This window comes from Erinaceus europaeus, chromosome 8 (genome assembly GCF_950295315.1).
Source record: "Erinaceus europaeus chromosome 8, mEriEur2.1, whole genome shotgun sequence".
Classification (NCBI taxonomy): domain Eukaryota; kingdom Metazoa; phylum Chordata; class Mammalia; order Eulipotyphla; family Erinaceidae; genus Erinaceus; species Erinaceus europaeus.
In genome coordinates this window covers 95,489,506-95,510,322 of record NC_080169.1, presented here as the reverse complement: position 1 = coordinate 95,510,322, position 20,817 = coordinate 95,489,506, and positions in this window count along the sequence as shown.

Below are 20,817 nucleotides of genomic sequence, written 5' to 3'. Positions count from 1 at the left end.
CCTCTCCCAATCCATATCAAATAATATTGCATCCGCCGATCACAACCTAACCAATGCAACGATTGCCACCTCAACATGCTTCACTTCAGACTGTGTCCAGAGACTTCACATGTGGAATGACAACCCTTCAGCTTCATTACTCAGGTGAGACCTTTCCTTTCATAGTAGACTCTAATTCCATCTCAGGTGGTTCACTTTCTAACAAAGTCCCAAAACCTAGATATAGATTCTGTGAGAGAACCTAGATATAGGTTCTGTGAGAGAGAGCATATCTTCACAGATATCTATAAACTACTACAAAATATATACCCTATAGCAGAAGTACACTAGAGCTTTCAGTGAGTACCTCCCTAACACTTCCTCTCCACTATTCCAAGCTTTGGGTCCATGATTGCTCAACAATTTGTTTGGCTTCGTATGTTAACTCTCTTTTCAGTCACCAGGTTCCAGATGCCATCAGGATGCTGGCCATGCTTCCCTATATTGAAGACCCCAATAATGTGTCCTGGAGCTCAGCTTCCCCAGATACACACCGTACTAGGGAAAGAGAGAGGCAGACTGGGAGTATGGACTGACCAGTCAACGCCCATGTTCAGCGGGGAAGCAATTACAGAAGCCAGACCTTCTACCTTCTGCAACCCTCAACAACCCTGGGTCCATGCTTCCAGAGGGATAGAGAATGGGAAAGCTATCAGGGGAGTGGGTGGGATATGGAGATTGGGTGGTGGGAATTGTGTGGAGTTGTACCCCTCCTACCCTATGGTTTTGCTAATTAATCCTTTCTTAAATAAAAAAAAAAGAAATATATTCTGGTCTTTATCTGTGTGATGTATTTTACCATTATTTGTACCTTAATATTTACTCCTGATGTATGTTTTAGTTAAAAATCACCTTTAACCTTCCTTATTCCTCTTTTTAAAAATTATTTATACCTTTGTTTATGTAATTTGATAGGACAGAGAAACATTGAGACAAAAGAGGGATAGAGATGTAGATACAGAGAGACACTTGCACATTGCAGTCTCAATGCTCCCCCCCACACACACTTGTAAAGTTTTGTAGAGACTGAGCAGATTGCACACAGGTCCTTGAGTATGGCAACATGTGCATTTCACCAGGCATGTCACCACCTCCCCCCTCCCCATTCCTTTTTGATGTAACTTATACTTTTACAATACTCCTGAAATATTTGGATAGACAGGCACAACTGGCACTGTCTCAACTTGGAATATTTGTGTGTATGCTCCCCTGACCTCTTATGTTTAACTTTAGGCCAACTAACTAAAGTTCCTTTTTCTCAACCCTGAGACACTTTGGTTTTTAGGATCCAACGCATCAGTCATAAGGGTCTATAATAGTGTAAGTCTATGCTATCAACATCACCAAAAGATGAGCATAATTCAAAAACATATGAATATCTAAGTAGGGACCAGGAATGGCTCACCTAGTTGAATGCACACACATCATCAGGTGCAAGGACCAAGATGCAAGCCCCACTCCCTACTTCCAGGGAGGACACTTTGAGAGCAGTGAATCAAGTCTCCCCCTCCCTTCTCAATTTCGTTCTGTTTTATCAAGTAAAAGAGAAGGGGGAACAAATGGAAAACTATGGCCATTGGGAGCAGTTGATTTATAATCCTCGTAGCAGCAACAACAAAACAAAGCAAACAATCCAATAAAATATCTAAGTGGGTTAAGTGAGGAATCATGGACCTTTATGAACCAATAAGCCAATAATTTAAAAACTGAGGTTTAAGAAGTTCTAGACATATCATCAGTTTTTCGCCTCTCATATTAATTAAATAGTGGTATATATAATGTTTACACTTTAATAGGATTGTACATAAACAACACTCCCACCACCAAAAGACTGTGTCCTATACCCACCACCCACCCCCACCCCCCCACCCTCCACCGTGCTGGGAAGCCCAATGGCCACCCTCCCCTTCACCACAGTGTTTTTACATTGGTGACCTGCTCTCGATTTAATCAGATCCTGCTTTTAGTTTCTGTTTCTGTTCTTCTTTATCAACTTCTGTTGATGAGTGGGGACATCCCATATTCATCTTTATCTTTCTGACTTAGCTCACTTAACATAACTCCTTCTAGTTCTGTCCAAGATGGGTCAGATAAGGTGGGCTTATTGTCCTTAATAGCTGCATAGTATTCTATTGTGTATATGTACCACAGCTTTCTCAGCCACTCATCTGTTATTGGGCACCTGGGTTCCTTCCAGATTTTAGCTATTATGAATTGTGCTGTTATGAACATAGATGTACACACATCTTTTTGGTTGGGCGTTATGGAGTCCTTGGGGTATATCCCCAGGAGAGGAATTACTGGGTCATATTGAAGGTCTATGTCTAGCCTCGTAAGAGTTCTCCAGACTGCTGTCCAGAGAGGCTGGACCAATTTACATTCCCACCAGCACTGTCCCCACAACCTTTCCAGCATTTGTTGCTGCTGTCCTTTTTGATGTATGCCATTCTCACAGGAGTCAAGTGGTATCGCAATGTTGTCTTTATTTGCATCTCTCTGACAATCAGCAACCTGGAACAGTTTTTCATATGTTTGTTAGCCTTTTGGATCTCCTCTGAGGTGAATGTCTTGTTCAAATCCTCTGCCCATTTTTGGATGGAGTCATTTGCTTTTTTGGTGCTAAGTTTGCTGAGCTCTTTATATATTTTGGTGATTAGTTTCTTGTCTGATGTCTGGCATGTGAAGATCTTCTCCCATTCTGTGAGGGGTCTCTTTGTTTGTGTGATAGTTTCTTTGGCTGTGCAGAAGCTTTTCAATTTGATGTAGTCCCACTTGTTTGTTTCTGCTTTAGTCTTCCTTGCAATTGGGTTTGATTCATCAAAGATATCCTTGAGGTTTAGGTGGGAAAATGTTTCAACTATGTTTTCCTCTAAGTATTTGACAGTTTCCAGTCTGACATCCAGGTCTTTGATCCATTTGGAGTTGATTTTTGTTTCTGGTGAGATAAGGTAGTTCAATTTCATTCTTCTGCATGTTATAACCCAGTTTACCCAGCACCATTTGTTGAAGAGAGCCTCCTTCTTCCATTTAATCCTTTGGGCCCCCTTATCAAAGATTAGATGTCCATAGGTATGGGGGTTTAGATATGGGCTTTCAATTCTGTTCCACTGGTCTGTGTGCCTATTTTTGTTCTAGTACCAGGCTGTTTTGATGATGATGGCATTATAATATAGTTTGAAATCTGGGAGTGTGATGCCTCAGTTTCTGTTTCTTTTCCTCAAGATGTTTTTGGCAATTCTAGGTGTTTTCAGGTTCCAGATAAATGATTGTAGTGTTTGTTCTATTTTCTTAAAGAAGCTTGGTGGATCTTTGATGGGTATTGCATTAAATTTGTATGTGGCTCTGGGGAGAATATTCATTTTGATGATATTTATTCTTCCGATCCATGAGCATGGGATGTCTTTGCATTTCTTGCTATCAGTTTCTATTTCCTTGAAGAGTGGCTCATGGTTTTAGTATACAAGTCTTTCACTTCTTTGGTCAGCTTTACTCCTAGGTATTTTATTGATTTTGTTGCAACAATGAATGGGAGTGATTTCTGGATGTCTTCTTCTTCATTTTTAGTGTTCTTAAAAGGCAGATTGAGTCTTCTTAATACATAGGCTGTCTTTGATATGTTCTCTCCCAAAAGCCTAGACCAGGGAGAACAGAAGCAACTGACAGCACAGCTATATACAAGATGCTGGGTACTACAAACCCTATCAAAAGGACTTTCCAAAGTTAACCCTATCACCAAATAATGTGATGATAACAATAACTATTCATTGTCTTCTTGAACCCTAAGACAACAGGAACCTCACATTTCCACTATAGAGCCTATATTTCCCCCAGTCCTCGAACCTTAGGGTGGGGCCCACTTTTCTGCATGCTGCTCTCAATTCAAATCAAATAATATTGTATCCGTGGATCGCAACCTAACCAACACAATGAGTGTCACCCTAGCATGCTGCACTTCAGACTGTGACCAGAGACTTCAGGTGTGGAATGACAACCCTTCAGCTTCATCACTGGGTGAGACCTTTCCTTTCATAGTATTCTCTAATTCCATTTCAGTGTTCCACTCCCCAATAAAGTCCACAAACCTAGATATAGTCCAGGTCCCCTGAGATAGAGCATAGATTCACCCGTGCCCATAAACTAGGGGGAAAATATATACCTGAAAGCAGAAGTACACAAGAGCATGCAGAGAATACCCCCAACACTTCATCTGCACTATTGCAGTCTTTAGGTCCACCATTGTTCAACAATTTTTTGGCTTTGTATGTTAACTCTCTTTTCAGCCACCAGGTTCCGGATACTGACCAGACTTCCCTGGACAGACGACCCCATCAATGTGTACTGGAGTGCCACTTCCTCAGAGCCCCACCCTACTAGGGAAAGAGAGAGACAGACTGGGAGTATGGATGGACCAGTTAATGCCCATGTTCAGTGGGGAAGCAATTACAGAAGCCAGACCTTCCACCCTCTGCAACCCACAATGACCCTGGGTACATACTCCCAGAGAGATAGAGAATGGGAAGGCTATCAGGGGAGGGGGTGAGATGTGGAGATCAGGTTATGGGAATTGTGTGGAATTGTACCCCTCTCATTCTATGGTTTTGTTAATGTCTCCTTTCTTAAATAAATAAAAAAAACTGAGAAGGTAAAGGATAGTACACAGATGAATAATGTGAATATGTTATCATAGTATCAGAGGTACTAAAACCTATAAAAAAAAGAAAATTGTGTGAGAAATATAAGGCTAGGTATTAGAGTTTTACATGAAATGTTTTTTTAAAGCACTGCTTACCAACATGCCCTTTACCTTTTTGTTCTATACTCACAATTTAGGATAATCTCTCATGGGTTAGATATGGGTAAGATATTACATATAGGATGGAATATGGTTCAATAAGTGGACATGAATGGATCAAATATCATAATATGAAAGTATAAGAGATACTCACCAGGTAATTTTTGACATGTATTCCCTATCATGTTTTAGCAAGAATTAAGAGACTCTCTTTTCTCTCTTCAGTGAATTATTCTGATATAAAAAATTCTCAGTAAAAATATTTCAATGATGATCATGCTTTTGCAAAAGGAATGTCCTTGTATGTGCATATTTAAATAGAATAAGTTTTTATTGATAAATCAATGTATGTGATTCAAACATAAATTTAGAAATAATGCTATAATTAATTAGAAAACATGGACTCATATAAAAATTTGTTATTAGATCACTTTATTTGGGAAATATTGATTTGCAAAACATGCTGTAGCAGGTATACAGATTAATATCTCCTCATAATAGCACACCATACATTCCACCAAATTTTTTTAAATTTTTATTTGTAAAAAGGAAACACTGACAAAACCATAGGATGAGAGAGGTACAACTCCACACAGGTCCCACCACCAGAACTCCGTATCTCATCCCTTCCCCTCATATATTTTTTATTATTTAGCCCTCTAGGAATATGGACCCAAGGTCATTGTGGGATGCAGAAGGTGGAAGGTCTGGCTTCTGTAATTGCTTCCCTGCTGTACATGGGCACTGAAAGGTTGATCCATAAGCCCAGCCTGTCTTTCTCTTTCTTTAGTGGAGCAAGACTCTGGGGAAGTGGGTTCCAGGACACATTGGTTGTGTTGTCTCCCCAGAGAAGTCCAGTTGGCATCATGTTAGCATCTGAAACCTGGTGGTTGAAAAAAGAGTTAATATATAAAGCCAAAAAATTGTTGACTAATCATGAACCTAAAGGCTAGAATATTGCAGATGAAGATTTGGGGTCTCCATTTTGAAAATAGCTAGTAAGTCTATTTTAGTTATATTCAAAGGGCCCATTACTATATTAGTTTTTTCTGAGCCTGACATCTGATATGCAGGTGGACATCTGATATGTCTGCGGAGATGATATTATGGCTGGCAAAAAGGACGAGAAATCTGGATCAGTAAGAGAGTACCTCCCAAATATGGGGAAGATGTATAAATATTGTTGACTGCAAACCCAACAAAGCCCCAAACCTACAAATAGACCAGGTCCCATGAGATAGGGCAGAGGTACACATGTATCCATAAACTAGGGCAAAATTATACCTGAAAGCAAAAATGCTCAATAGTCTGCAGAGAGTCAATAAATGAAGCAAGCAAGTAGAAAGACCTGAAAAGACATCATAAAGTTCCCAATGAAATAGTTTCTACTTAGACCTAAAAATCCCCCTCACCTACTTCCTATTACATTTACCACAGTCACTGCAGCATTAACCTTATCAAATTAAGGACTGCAAAAGCTGAATAAGGGCAAGAAAATGGCACACTTTAATGATGACTCTTTAGTCACTATCAGGTCACCCCATCAACTGAGGCTCTAGTCAAGGAGTTCTGAGATTCCCAAACAGACATGATGGGCCTAGACCTTGAATAGATCCTTCTCTCATTGTCACTGGTCATCTCCATTAGGACCAACACAACGGTCCCCTTTGTGGACCCCCATAGGACCTTGCCCTCAACTTGGATCAACAACAGTAGAGAATGCTCCATCCTCCAAAGGGAGGCTGAACAACATACTCTATCTACCACCTGAGGAAGATGGGTCCTGAATTTGGGGAAGCTTGGAACATTCCTACTCATGACCACAGTATGTGAGCTCAGACCTACAGGGATGCAGAGATTACATAGTCTCCTAAACTGAATATGGGCTCCACCAAATTTTCAACTTCTTCTACATAATACACCTGATCCCCACCTCCTTGTACAGCTCCTCTGCCTCCATCCTTCAGAGATCTTGAGTCTTCTTCAATAGACCATATCTAATTAAGTCTTATGCTATATTTCCCCTTTACTTTTTTCTGAGGTCCTACTTACAGATGAGTACAATTCATATTGTTATTTACTTTCTGACTTATTTCACTAATATGATTCCTTTAAGTTCCATTCCAAGTTGTAGCAAAAGTGAAATTAACTTCTTATAGCTGAATAGTATTCCATTGCATACATATACCACAGTTTATTAACCTCTTATCTGTCAACAGACATTTGTGATAATTCCAAATTCAATCTGTTCCAAATAATTTAGCAATTAACATAGCTTTTCATACATCTCTTCAGATAAAATCCTTTGGATAACTCCCCAGAAGTGGATTTTTCTGGATCATATGGAAATCCCATTTTTAATAATTTGAAGAATTTCCAGACTATTTTCTATTGATTTGACAACTTACATGTTCAACATGTAAGTTCAACAAAGGAAAAAGGCTCATTTTACACCAAATCCTGGTATAATTGATAATGTAGTAAGGGTATAAAATATCAAATGTAAGTATGCCAATTATTCCTAAGAAAAATGTAGAAGAAAAATCCTCATCTAGTTAAAATTAGAATTTCTCCTCATAAAAGGAAAAGATAAAGTACTGAAAGCACTGTAGAGAAAAAGTTACTCAATTAATAAAGGTCAACAGTTTTCAACAGCAAAGTCAGAGTCTCAAGACAATGGAACTTTATTTTATAAAGTATTAAGAGAAAATGTCATTAAAGAATCCTGTACCCAGTTTGACAGTAATTTATGAATATACAGGATCTGAAGACATGTTGACACAAATAATAAGAAAGCATCATTCATACATACTTGGTGACGGGAGAGATCGAAACCCCGCCCCCCCCGGGGAGGGGGCTGAGTTGAGGCCTTTCATCTGTACATGGAGTCTTAAGAGGGTAGACTCAGAGCCCTCCCAAAGAGAGGCGGTAGATGTGTCCTTTCTCAACCATGTGGACCTAAGATGGCGCTGAGACTCCAGGAGGGAAGCAGAGACTTCCTCATCACAAGTTCCTTAATTTATAACCAAGAGCATGGGTAGCAGCACCTGTTAGGGATATATATGGTCTTATGCTACTGGCATGACGTAGTGTCACATGAGGTGTGGCTCTGTGATTGGATCACTACTACTTCCCTTTCCCTAACCCATAATATATTAATCCTGCCTGCTGTACAATAAAAGAGCTGTCTCTCTAAAGCACTCCCAGAGGTTTGTGTCTTTCTCCAGGTGCTCACCCTCACCACTACTGTCCCTTCAATGATATGTCTTCCCCTTGACAAGCACAGGCCTCCAGCGAGAAACAGGCAACATTTGGTGAAAGAATACAAAGGCCATACTTCAAAAAAAAAAAAAAAGGAAATTTAAATAAACGGTAAAATATTTAATGTAATATTAGGGCTGGGGAGCTCGCTTAAATGATACAATACTTTCATGCCTGAGGCTCCAAGAACCTAAGTTTAATGTCCAGTACTACCATAAGCAGAAGCTGAAGAGTGCTGTGGTCAATATTGGTATTGTTCTCTCTGTTTCTCGTTAATAAATAATAAAACATGTTAAAAAGAATTCAACAAGCAGTGGTTTGGTTTGAAGCCAAATGTCCAAATTGTGACTAAAATAATTGAAAGACTGAGAAAGTATACAATATGAAGCCACAATTTGCTGTTCCAAGTTGATTTTAATAGTGTAAAAATAGTACTTTAATAGTATATAAGGTTATTAAAATAATTTTTTAGACTAGAGGAGTGATTCAAGATGACCACAAAAAGATAGCTTCAACGTTTGTATTTTCAGACTACTGGTCAGAATTATTGTATCATACGGTTAGGTTTGAGTGAAAAAGAAGTGATATACCAAGCAAAAAGAACTGGACAAATGTAGAAGCAAATGATGCATCTAAAATACTCTATACCATTTTTTTAAGAACCATGTAACAGGAGCCAGACAGTGGCTCACCAAGTACAACACACATGTTACATTGCACAAATACCTGGGTTCAAGTACTTAGTTCCCACCTATAATGCAGAAAACCTCATGAGAAGTGAAGCAGTGGTGCAGGTGTTTCTCTCCCTCTGTATATTCCCCTTCCCTCTCAATTTCTTTTATTTTTTTCCCTTTTGTTGCCCTTGTTGTTTATCATTGTTGTTATTGCTGTCTTTGTTGTTGGATAGGACAGAAAGAATTGAGAGAAGATGGGAAGACAGAGAGGGAAGAGAAAGACACTTGCAGACCTGCTTCACCGCCTGTGAAGAGGGCCCCCTGCCAGTAAAGTGGCCCCCCTAAAGTTGGGGAGCCAGGGACTCAAACTGGGATCCTTATGTTGGTCCTTCCGCTTCAGGCCATGTGCACTTAACCTGCTGCACCACCACCCGCTCCCTCCTCTCAATTTCTTTCTGTCTTTACCCAAAATAAATAAAAATATTTTCAAAAAAAGTCATGAAACAGTAAGAGAGGCATCAAAGTGCTCTTTAAAATTTCTAGATACTGCTTCCATTTCTTTGTTCTTGGTTATCCTTTATCTTTACTAGGAGTCAGCAAGTAAATCTCACTGAAGGCTGATTCTATTGCCACACCTCCTGATTATGTTTTTCCTATCCTTTGTAAGGATCTTGTGATTACACTGGACTTACTATGACAAATGAAGACAATGCCAAGATCCTTAATAATCTCAAGATCCATAATTTATTATATTGCAAAGTCTCTTTTTATATAAGACAATAAGTTGCTGGGTTTAAAATGCTAACATTTTTGAAGGGGAATTTTTCTACCTTTGAATTGGTAATCATACTTCTAAATTTCTCAGATGTCAACAGTTATGATTTAAATTCTCAGGACATTGAGAGATTTACTAGCCTAATGACTGAATAATATAAATAACACCAGCAGCTGAATTTAAGAAATAAAGAACATTATTTTAGAGTTTTTATTACACTCAGCTTACACAGACATAGAATGATTTTGTCTTGCAGCCACTAGATCCATCAACTCAATTTTATCACTTTGTTTCTCTAAACAAGAAAATGTTTCATAAATCATATACATCTGTCATCTTATTTGTTGCTGCAAGAGGCATTATGTGTTAAATATGTGTTTAGAACTCATAGCGATGTAGTCTCTCTTTTTAATAACTTGTCACTGTCTGGTATTTTCTCACCTTCCAGGAAAATTTGAGAAGTGTCTATGTTCACTGATAAGCTATTATAAATACCAAGAAGATTTTCACAACAATGAAAAAAATCAATGTCCTTTTGTTTATTAATTCACTAAGTCTATTCTTCACATCTGATTAATGCTCTCTGGCCATGTGGAATCTAATGAAAGCCAATGCCAATTTTGTTAAATTCTTCCTTTGCTGCCTCTGTGCATGGGTCATTACACACTTTTAGCACATTATGTGTCCTGGACATTTGAGCTAAACCTGGTTTACTGAAATCAATTTGTAATTTATATAGTTCAGTGATGGCATTTCACAGCTTATGCTTCGTAATATGACTCAGGTTTTCAGTTATTCAATGGAGATTTAAAACAATAAGTTCTCAAACTGAAAGAAATTACTCCTATTTTTTTTTATTTTCAAGCTCACTGCAACTTTTAGTCTCTCTTTGCTTATAATCTGGACTCACACCAATTCACACAAATCATAGATACAGATTTTTTGGAACTATCCAAAACCAGTATGCTCTCCTAATTTGTGCCAGAACAGAATTGTAGGCACTCTAATCCAGTGCACTAAGTAGGTTGTTCTGGGGGGACACCAGTCAATGAAGAAGAAATATACTGAGATAACTTTGAAATTTCACTAAGGAAATGATCTTTGTAAGGATTGATTGATCTGACTTACTATGAATTCTGCTCTAGGACAAGTTTCAAAATATTTCATTGAGCTTCACTATTTGAACTGGCTTTTCAGAATAACTCAGAGGAAAGTCAATCAATTGGCAACTGTTCTTTTTTTTTTTAATTTTTTATTTAAGAAAGGATTAATGAACAAAAACATAAGGTAGGAGGGGTACAACTCCACACAATTCCCACCACCCAATCCCCATAGCCCACCCCCTCCCATGATAGCTTTCCTGTTCTCTAGCCCTCTGGGAGCATGGACCGAGGGTCTTTGAGGGTTGCAGAAGATAGAAGGTCTGGCTTCTGTAATTGCTTCCCCGCTGAACATGGGCGTTGACTGGTCAGTCCATACTCCCAGTATGCCTCTCTCTTTCCCTAGTAAGGTGTGTCTCTGGGGAAGCTGAGCTCCAGGACACATTGGTGGGGACTTCAATCCAGGAAAGCCTGGCCAGCATCCTGGTGGCAGCTGGAACCTGTTGATTGAAAAGAGAGTTAACATATGAAGCCAAACAATTTGTTGAGCAATCATGAATCCCAAGCTTGGAATAGTGGAGAGGAAGTGTTAGGGAAGTACTCAATGCAAACTCTAGTGTACTTCTGCTTTCAGGTATATATTTTGCAGTAGTTTATGGATACGTGTGCACATAAGCTCTCTCTCACAGAAACCGGTGTATATCTAGGTTATAGGACTTTGTTAGAAAATGAACCACCTGAGATGAAATTAGAGTGTACTATAAAAGGAAAGGTCTCACCAGAGTAATGAAACTGAAGGGTTGTCATTCCACACGTGAAGTCTCTGGATACAATCTGAGGTGAAGCATGTTGAGGTGGCAATCGTTGCTTTGGTTAGGTTGTGATCGGCGGATGCAATATTATTTGGTTTGGATTGGGAGATGCATACGGGAAAGTAGGCCCTATCCAAGGGTTCCAGGACTGGGGGAAGTAGGGGCTCTATAGTGGAGATGTGAGGATCCTGCTGTCTTAGGGTTCAAAAAGACAATCGATAGTTAATATTATCATCACATTATTTGTTAATTGGGTTAACTTTGAAAAGTCCCTTTGTTATGGTTTGCTGTACAGTATCCAGTATCTTGTATATAGCTGTGCTATTGGATGCTTCTAATCTAATTGGTCTAGGCTTTTGAGAGAGTCCGCATATCAAATACATAGCCTATGTATTAAAAAGATTCAGTTTGTCTTTTGAGAAACTTTGAGACATACAAATGATTTTCGCCCTCTCATATTAATTAACTACTGATTTATATGTCTACATTTTGCTAGGAGTGTACATAAACACCATTCCCACCACCAATGGACTGTGACCCATCCCTCCCGCCCACTCCCACCCCCCACTGGCCCAGGAAGCTGCATGTCTACCCCTCACCACTGGGTTTTTACTTTGGTGCCCTACTTACAATTTGATCAGGTCCTGCTTTTAGTTTCCCTTTCAGATCTACTTAGTCAGCTTCTGTCGATGAGTGGGATCATCCACTCATCTTTATCTTTCTGACTTAGGTCATTTAACATAATTCCTTCTAGCTCTGTCCAAGATGGGTCAGAGAAGGTGGGTTCATTGTTTTTGATAGCTGCATAGTATTCCATTGTGTATCTATACCACAGCTTTCTCAGCCACTCATCTGTTGTTGGGCAGCTGGGTTGCTTCCAGGTTTTAGCTATTATGAATTGTGCTGATAAGAACATAGGAGTACACACCTCTTTTTGGTTGGGTGTTATGGAGTCCTTGGGGTATAACCCCAGGAGAGGAATTACTGGGTCATATGGAAGGTCCATATCTAGCCTTGTGAGAGTTTTCCAGACTGCTCTCCACAGAGGCTGTACCAATATACATTCCCACCAGCAATGTAAAAGGCTACCTCTGTCCCCACATCCTCTCCAGCATTTGTTGCTGCTGTCCTTTTTGATGTATGCCATTCTTACAGGAGTGAGGTGGTATCTTAGTGTTGTCTTAATTTGCATTTCTCTGATAATCAGTGACCTAGAGCAGTTTTTCACATGTTTGTTAGCCTTTTGGATCTCCTCTGTGGTGAATGTTTTGTTCATATCCTCTGCCCATTTTTGGATGGAGTCATTTGCTTTTTTGGTGCTAAGTTTGCTGAGCTCTTTATATATTTTGGTGATTAGTTTCTTGTCTGATGTCTGGCATGTGAAGATCTTCTCCCATTCTGTGAGGGGTCTCTCTGTTTGTTTAATAGTTTCTTTGGCTGTGCAGAAGCTTTTCAATTTGATGTAGTCCCATTGGTTTGTTTCTGCTTTAGTCTTCCTTGCAATTGGGTTTGATTCATCAAAGATGTCCTTGAGGTGTAGGTGGGAAAGTGATTTACCAATGTTTTCCTCTAAGTATTTGATTGTTTCTGGTCTGACATCTAGGTCTTTGATCCATTTGGAGTTGATTTTTGTTTCTGGTGAGATATAGTGGTTCAATTTCATTCTTCTGCATGTTTCAACCCAGTTTACCCAGCACCATTTATTGAAGAGAGCCTCCTTTTTCCATTTAATCCTTTGGGCCCCCTTTTCAAAGATTAGATGCCCATAGGTGTTGGGATTTACTTCTGGGCTTTCAATTCTGTTCCACTGGTCTGTGTGCCTATTTTTGTTCAAGTACCATGCTGTTTTGATGATGATGGCTTTATAATATAGTTTAAGGTCTGGGAGTGTGATACCTCCATTTCTGTTTCTTTTCCTTAAGATGGTTTTGGCAATTCTAGGTGTTTTCAGGTTCCAGAAAAATGATTGTAGTGTTTGTTCTATTCTCTTAAAGAAGCTTGGTGGAACTTTGATGGGTATTGCATTAAATTTGTATATGGCTCTGGGGAGAATATTCATTTTGATGATATTTATTCTTCCAATCCATGAGCATGGGATATCTTTCCATTTCTTGGTATCAGTTTCTATCTCCTTGAGTAGCGACTCATAGTTTTCAGCATACAAGTCTTTCACTTCTTTGGTCAACTTTATTCCTGGGTATTTGATTGATTTTGCTGCAACAGTAAATGGGAGTGATTTCTGGATGTCTTCTTCTTCAGATTTAGTGTTTGCATAAAGAAATGCCACTGATTTTTGTACATTGATTTTGTACCCTGATAACTTGCTATATTGCCTAATAACTTCCAGTAATTTTCTGCTGGATTCTTTAGGTCTTTCTATGTATACTATCATATCATCTGCGAATATTGAGAGCTTGACTTCTTCCCTTCCAATCTGTATCCCTTTGATTTCTTTCTCTTGCCTGATTGCTATGGCAAGAACTTCCAATACTATGTTGAAGAGTAACAGTGACAGTGGACAGCCCTGTCTAGTCCCCGATCTGAGGGGGAATGCTTTCAGCTTCTGTCCATTGAGTATGATGTTGGCTGTAGTTTTGCTATATATAGACTCAACTATCTTGAGGAATTTTCCATCTATTCCCATTTTTTGTAGAGTTTTGAGCATGAATGGGTGTTGGATTTTGTCAAAGGCTTTTTCTGCATCTATTGAGATAATCATGTGGTTTTTGGCTTTGCTTTTATTGATGTGGTGAATGACATTGATTGACTTATGGATGTTGAACCAGCCTTGCATTCCTGGGATGAATCCCACTTGGTCATGATGAACAATCTTTTTGATGTGTTGCTGTATCTGGTTGGCCAAGATCTTGTTTAATATTTGGCATCTATGTTCATCAGAGATATTGGTCTGTAGTTTTCCTTTTTTGTTCTGTCCCTATCAGCTTTTGGAATCAGGGTGATGTTGGCTTCATAAAAGGTGGAAGGGAGTATTCCTGTTTCTTCAATCTTATGGAATAGTTTAAGAAGTATGGGTATTAACTGTTTCTTGAAAGTTTTGTAGAATTTGTTTGTGAAGCCATCTGGTCCAGGACTTTTGTTGGTGGGAAGATTCTTAATAACGGTTTCAATTTCTTTGTCTGTGATTGGTGCATTTAAATTTTGTAGTTCTTCTTGGTTCAGTTTTGGAAGTTCATAGGTTTCTAGGAATTGTTCCATTTCTTCCAGATTCTCTAGCTTGGTGGCATATAGTTCTTTATAGAAGTTTCTCAGGATTCTCTGGATTTCTGTGGTGTCAGTTGTGATATCTCCTGCATCGTTTACAATTCTATTAATTTGAGTCTTCTCTCTTTTTTGTTTGGTGAGTCTGGCTAGGGGTTTGTCAATTTTGTTTAATCTTTCAAAGAACCAACATTTGGCTTCATTGATCTTTTGTATGGTTCTTTTATTTTCGATGTTGTTTATTTCTGCTCTAACTTTAGTGATTTCTGTCCTTCTGGTTGCTTTACGGTTCCTTTGTTCCTCTTCCTCTAATTCCTTGAGGTATGCAGTAAGGTTGTTCATTTGAGCTTCTTCTTGATGTTTAATATGTGATTGTATGGCTATAAGTTTCCCTCTCAGTACTGATTTAGCTGTGTCCCAAATGTTTTGATAGGTTGTGTCTTCATTTTCATTAGTTTCCAGGAACATCTGAATTTCCTGTTTGAGTGAGTCTCTGACCCAGTGGTTCTTAAGGAGCATGTTCTTTAGTTTCCAAATTCTGTGTCTTTTAATAATTTTTCATTTGTTGTTAAATGTTAGTTTTACTCCATTGTGTTCTGAGAAGATACTTGGGATGATTTCAATGCTCTTGAATTTATTGATGCTGTCTTTGTGGCCTAACCTGTGGTCTATCCTTGAGTATGTGTTATGTGGATTTGAACAGAAGGTGTATTCCAGTTTTTTGGGGTGGAGGAGTCTGAAAATGTCCAAGAGGTCTAGTCTGTCAATCTCTTCATTCAATTCTCCTGTATCTTTATTGGTTCTCTGCTTTGTTGATCTGTCTAAGTGTGAGAGTGGGGTATTGAAGTCTCCCACTATTATTGTATTACTATTCATGTATTTTTGAAATTCTTTAAGTAGATGCTTAATGTATTTAGATGGTCCCTCGTTGGGTGCATAGATGTTAATAATTGTTAAGTCTTCTTGGCTGATTGATCCTCTAAACATTATGTAATGTCCTTGCCTATCTTTTATTACTTTATTTAATTTAAAATCTATCATGTCTGAGATGAGAATGGCTGTTCCTGCCCTTTTTTGTGGACCGTTAGCGTGTATGATAGTTTTCCATCCTTTCACTTTAAGTCTGTGTTTATCTTGTTGTCACAGATGGGATTCTTGCAAGCAGCATATGGTTGGGTTATGTTTTCTGATCCATCCGCCCACCCTGTGCCTTTTGATGGGTGAGTTTAAGCCATTGACATTTATTGATATTATGGATTTAATGTATTGTAGTGCCATTGTTCTAATTGTTTACTCTGATATATTGCAAGTATTATAGTGATGTTCTTGTTTATTAGAGGTCTTTTAGTACCTCTTTCAGGGCCGGCTTGGTGATGGTTGCCTCCTTTAACTGTTTTTTGTCTAAGAAGGTTTTGATCCTTCCATCTAGTTTGAATGAAAGTCTAGCAGGATATATTATCCTTGGTTGAAACCCTTTTTCATTCAGGGCTCGATAGATATCTTGCCACTCCCTTCTGGCTTTTAGAGTTTGAGTGGAGAAATCTGCAGATAATCTTATGGGTTTTCCCTTGTATGTGACTTTTTGTTTCTCTCTTGCAGCCTTTAGGATCCTTTCTTTATCCTTACTTCTTCTCATTGTGACTATGATGTGTCTTGGTGTCTTCAGGTCTGGGTTGATTCTGTTTGGTACTCTCTGGGCCTCTTGAACCTTGATATCCTCTCTGTTATTCAGGTCTGGGAAGTTTTCTTGTATTATTTCCTCTAGAATGTTTGCTTCCCCTTCCTCTCTTTCTTCCTCTGGCAGGCCAATTATATGAATGTTACTTCTTTTGAGATCATCCCATATGTCTCTGTTGTTGTTTTCAGTGTCTCTCAATCTCTTTTTAAGCTCTTTCACCTCTTTCTTAGTTTTCTCTAACTCATCCTCTGTCTGAATAATTCTGTTTTCTGCTTCTGTTAGTCTGCTTTCCCTTGCCTCAGCTTCTTTCTTCATTACAGCTATTTCAGCTTTCAGTTCTCTAATTGCCTCAAGATAATCAGTATTTTCCTTGGGGGTCTCAACTGTTGTTTCCCTAATACTGCCATTCCTTTCCTCCAATGTTGTTTCCATTTCTGTGATTAATAAGTTTATTATTGCTTGCATACTTTTCTTATCTATGGTTGCTTCTGGCTGATTTGTAGTTTCTTCTGGGCTCTTGTCTTCAGTCATTGGAGTAGCAGTTTTATTTGTTTTTAATCTACCCATTTTTTTTATTTATGTGTTTCTCTCTTTTTTTATGCTCTGTTGTTCCTCAGTTGTTGTGTCTTGAGTACAAGTAACACTGTACTAAATACCTTTATGACAATTACACTCACCAACCTCAGGAATTACAGTAGCAACTGAAGTAAGTATTGAAGCAGTTTAATCCTTACCAGTTAGCCAAACAATTTCTCCAGTCCGTGAAAAAATAGTAACCAAATCCCAGTGCAGAAAGAGAAAAGAAAGAGAGGATAGCAAGAATAGACTGTTATGCAAATCTACTATCCACTGTATATTCTAGGGGTAACAAGAGGGGAAAGGGGACTAGAGCAGAGAAACACACATAGAGAGTCCACTCTGAGTCAGATTTCTTCCCCAAAGTAATTCACAAATTCAGAAAGGCAAAGAAGAAAGAAGTGTATGACAAGATTAAAAAAAAAAAAGAGAGAGAGAGAGAGACAAGAGAGAGACAAGGGAGAAGATAAGAAAAGGAGTTGTAATTAAAGAGCAGTGCAAGGAACTTCCCAAATGTGTATCAGTGAATTCAAAAATAAACACCCTGTTTGGTGGTATGGGGTATCCTGCTAGGAGCTGGTCCCAGGGACTGCTTATGGGGGGGAGGGAAGGATGTATGCTTGAAAATTAAAAGGAAGAAAAAAGAATTTTTTTTCCCCTACCTTATTCTTAACCCAAATTAGGTTATAGTCACATCTCTTTGGAGCTCAGCGGCTAGCAGCTTTTTCATCTGCCATCTTCCGGGAAACCCCCCCCCTCCAGAGTTTTTTAAAGGATTTCTCGAAAATGAAAACTAGCTCCAAGTCCTTTGATCCAATGAGAGCTAAACTTAAGAAGTCTTTGGATCCGGCCTCAAGGTCGCGGTGGTCCCTGGAGACTCCCAAGAGAAAGCCCCCGAGTTAAAGTGCTCTCTCTGGGTCCTCTGCCGGCGGCCCAGCAGCACTCTGCAACCAGCAGAGGAGCCGCCTTCCCCAGCGGAGGACAATGCCCGGCGCACTCGCCTTGCCCGGCGCCGCCTGGGAAGTCTGGCGCAGACCGCCTGCTAGTCCGCGCCACCTTTACTCTAATTCTTAACCCAAATTAAATTATAATCACCTCTTTGTTGTCACCCCTTATTGACTGGCCTGCTAAAGGCAGAAAATCCTACCGTTTCCAGAAGATGTGATCAGAGAACACGCTGTTAGCAGCTTCTCAGTCCGCCATATTCCCCTGCCTCTCCGCAACTGTTCTTTTAGAGATTGTTGGATAAGACTAGTTTTATTTTTAAGTGTAAATTACTAATGATTATGGAGGTCACTGAATTGGTAAATACAAGACTTAGAAGCCTGAGGCTCCCAGTTCAGCAATACTACTTCATGTACTTGAGTGGTGCTCTGACTTGTCTCCCTTTTTTCCTCTCCCTGGTATAAATTTCTCATATTAAATTAATAAAATACTTCTTTTAAAAATTATTACCTTACTAATGCAAATCTCATGTATTTCTAGAGAAAGTATTTTTAACTGTGTAGTAAACTGTGTCATATGTGATATTATACTTGTCAGTGAGTTAGAACTGGATCAGCAGCCACTTTACAAAACATAGATGAAAAACTAACGATGTAATAATCAATAAGAAGCTCATGATACTTGAGAGCGGAGATGACGAAACATCCCAGCACTTTAGGGATAGGCTCAATTCTTCACCGTATGTCTTACTGCTGAATCATACACAAAGCAGTCTCTATCATGAGGGGTGCTGTGGGACTCATGACCTTTCCTTTAGATCTGACTGATACAGAGTTTGACTGAAGACTGTTCCCATATAGGATCACCTATAATGTATGTAGAAAATACTTTTCAGAGGGAGGAATAGTCAGAGACAAGTAGTCTGACTCTGTTGGAATGTACAAACAAATCAATTATAAAATTTTGTATAGAATTTGACATCATTAGGGACAATGTGTCTCAGCAGACCAGCCATTCTAGGAACTAAAACAAGGGGAAAAAAAAGTCTTATATGCTTACTCAGCACCAACCTATCACTTTTTTGAAAGATTTTTTTTATTGCTGTAGTTTTTATTGTTGTTATTGATGTCATTGTTGTTGGATGGGACAAAGAGAAATGGAGAGGAGGGGAAGATAGAGAGGGGGAGAGAAAGAAAGACACCTTCAGACCTGCTTCACTTCCTGTGAAGCAACTCCCTTGCAGTTGGGGAGCCAGGGGCTCAAACCTGGATCCTTATGCCGCTCCTTGTGCTTTGTGCCATGTGCTCTTAACCTGCAGCACTAACGCTCGACTACCCAAAGATTTATATGTCTATTAACATTAAAGAGAGAGGGAGAGGGTGAGAAAGACAGAGAAAGAGATAAATAAATGATAGATTGATGATAGATAGATAGATAGATAGATAGGGTACCAGGAGCCTCACTCTTGTAAATGCAACTTTCAAGATCAACCTCTATACATTATCCTTTTACATCCAATGCTCCCAGACCACTACCTGTCAGTCAAAGCTTCTCATGTCAAATAAGATCCCTACAGTAGGGGAACTTCTAGAGATGTGGCAATGGAGTAATAACAGATTCACTTCACTTCCTTTTTCAATAGAAAAAAACAATGTAAATCACCTGAAAACTCAACAAAATGTAACCAGAAACTTTTCAGAAGTTCACCAAACCACACATGAGTAAATACACAAGTGGACTGTGAATGTAAAAGGGTGGGAAAGATTTTCAGGATTAAAAAGCCATACTCAGGGAACAATGGCACCAAAGTGGGAGATTAGCAGTGGCGGTGAATCATTTCTGGGTCCAAATTAAAGAACAACTGTTAAAAAGAAAAAAAAAATTACCTAAAAGCTCACCAACTTATAATAGTGACTTCTTATTTTCCAATTCTATTACCCCACAGAGGTAGGGGCACTCACAGCAGGAAGACCCTATACTACTGACATCTCCCCCCACACAACTTCGACTTCTTTAGTAACTTAACTTAAAATGGATACAGGCAAACATGATCAGGAGTGAGAGAAAAGGACTCAAAACTTAAGTAGCCATGCTCAGTGGAAGCTGGTGCTATTTTGGTATTTACAAATAAAAGTACATTGTTGGAGGAAAGAAGGAAAAGAATTTTGGAGGCCACAAATCTTTCTTGATGAATTAAGGAGACAGGAATTCTCCAAGCCTGTAACTAGCCTCCACCAACCCCCACCCCCAAATACTAGAGCAACAGGAAGATTATATCCTTATACTGGCATCAAAGACACTAATCTGGCCTGGTGACACAAGAAAAACCTCCCTAGTCCCACCAAAAGCCAGAATGGCTATAAGCAAACCACACTTATCAATAATCATTCTAAATCTGAATGGCTTAAATTCACCAGCTTAAAGACTCCAAATTACTAAGTAGATTTAAAAGCAAGAGCCATCTATTCTGTCTCCAGGAAACACGTACAAAAATAAAAGACTAACAGAAGCTCTGGGTAACAAACTAGAATAAGGTATTTCAACCAATAACGCAAACAAAAGGGTAAGAACAGCTATTGTAATATCAGATAACTTGAACTTTCAGGCAGAGAAGGTGAAAAGAGAGACATGGCCACTACATATCAGCCAAAGGATTAATCCAAAATGAAGTCATAATCCTCAATATATATGCTCCCAAAAATTCATGTAGCTAAATACATATATATATATATAATTTACTGACCTTAAGGGAGACAATGACAGCAGAATTAGAGATGTCTATGCACTGCTTCACAGCAAGTCACATATCATCAGATATATTCAGAACCTTCCACTGCCTTAAAAAAAAAAAAGAAAGAAAGAATATACATTATTTTCAAGTGGGACACAAAGACAGCCTTAATAAATAATGAAATAATAAAAAGTACCTTTTCTGATCATGAGGTG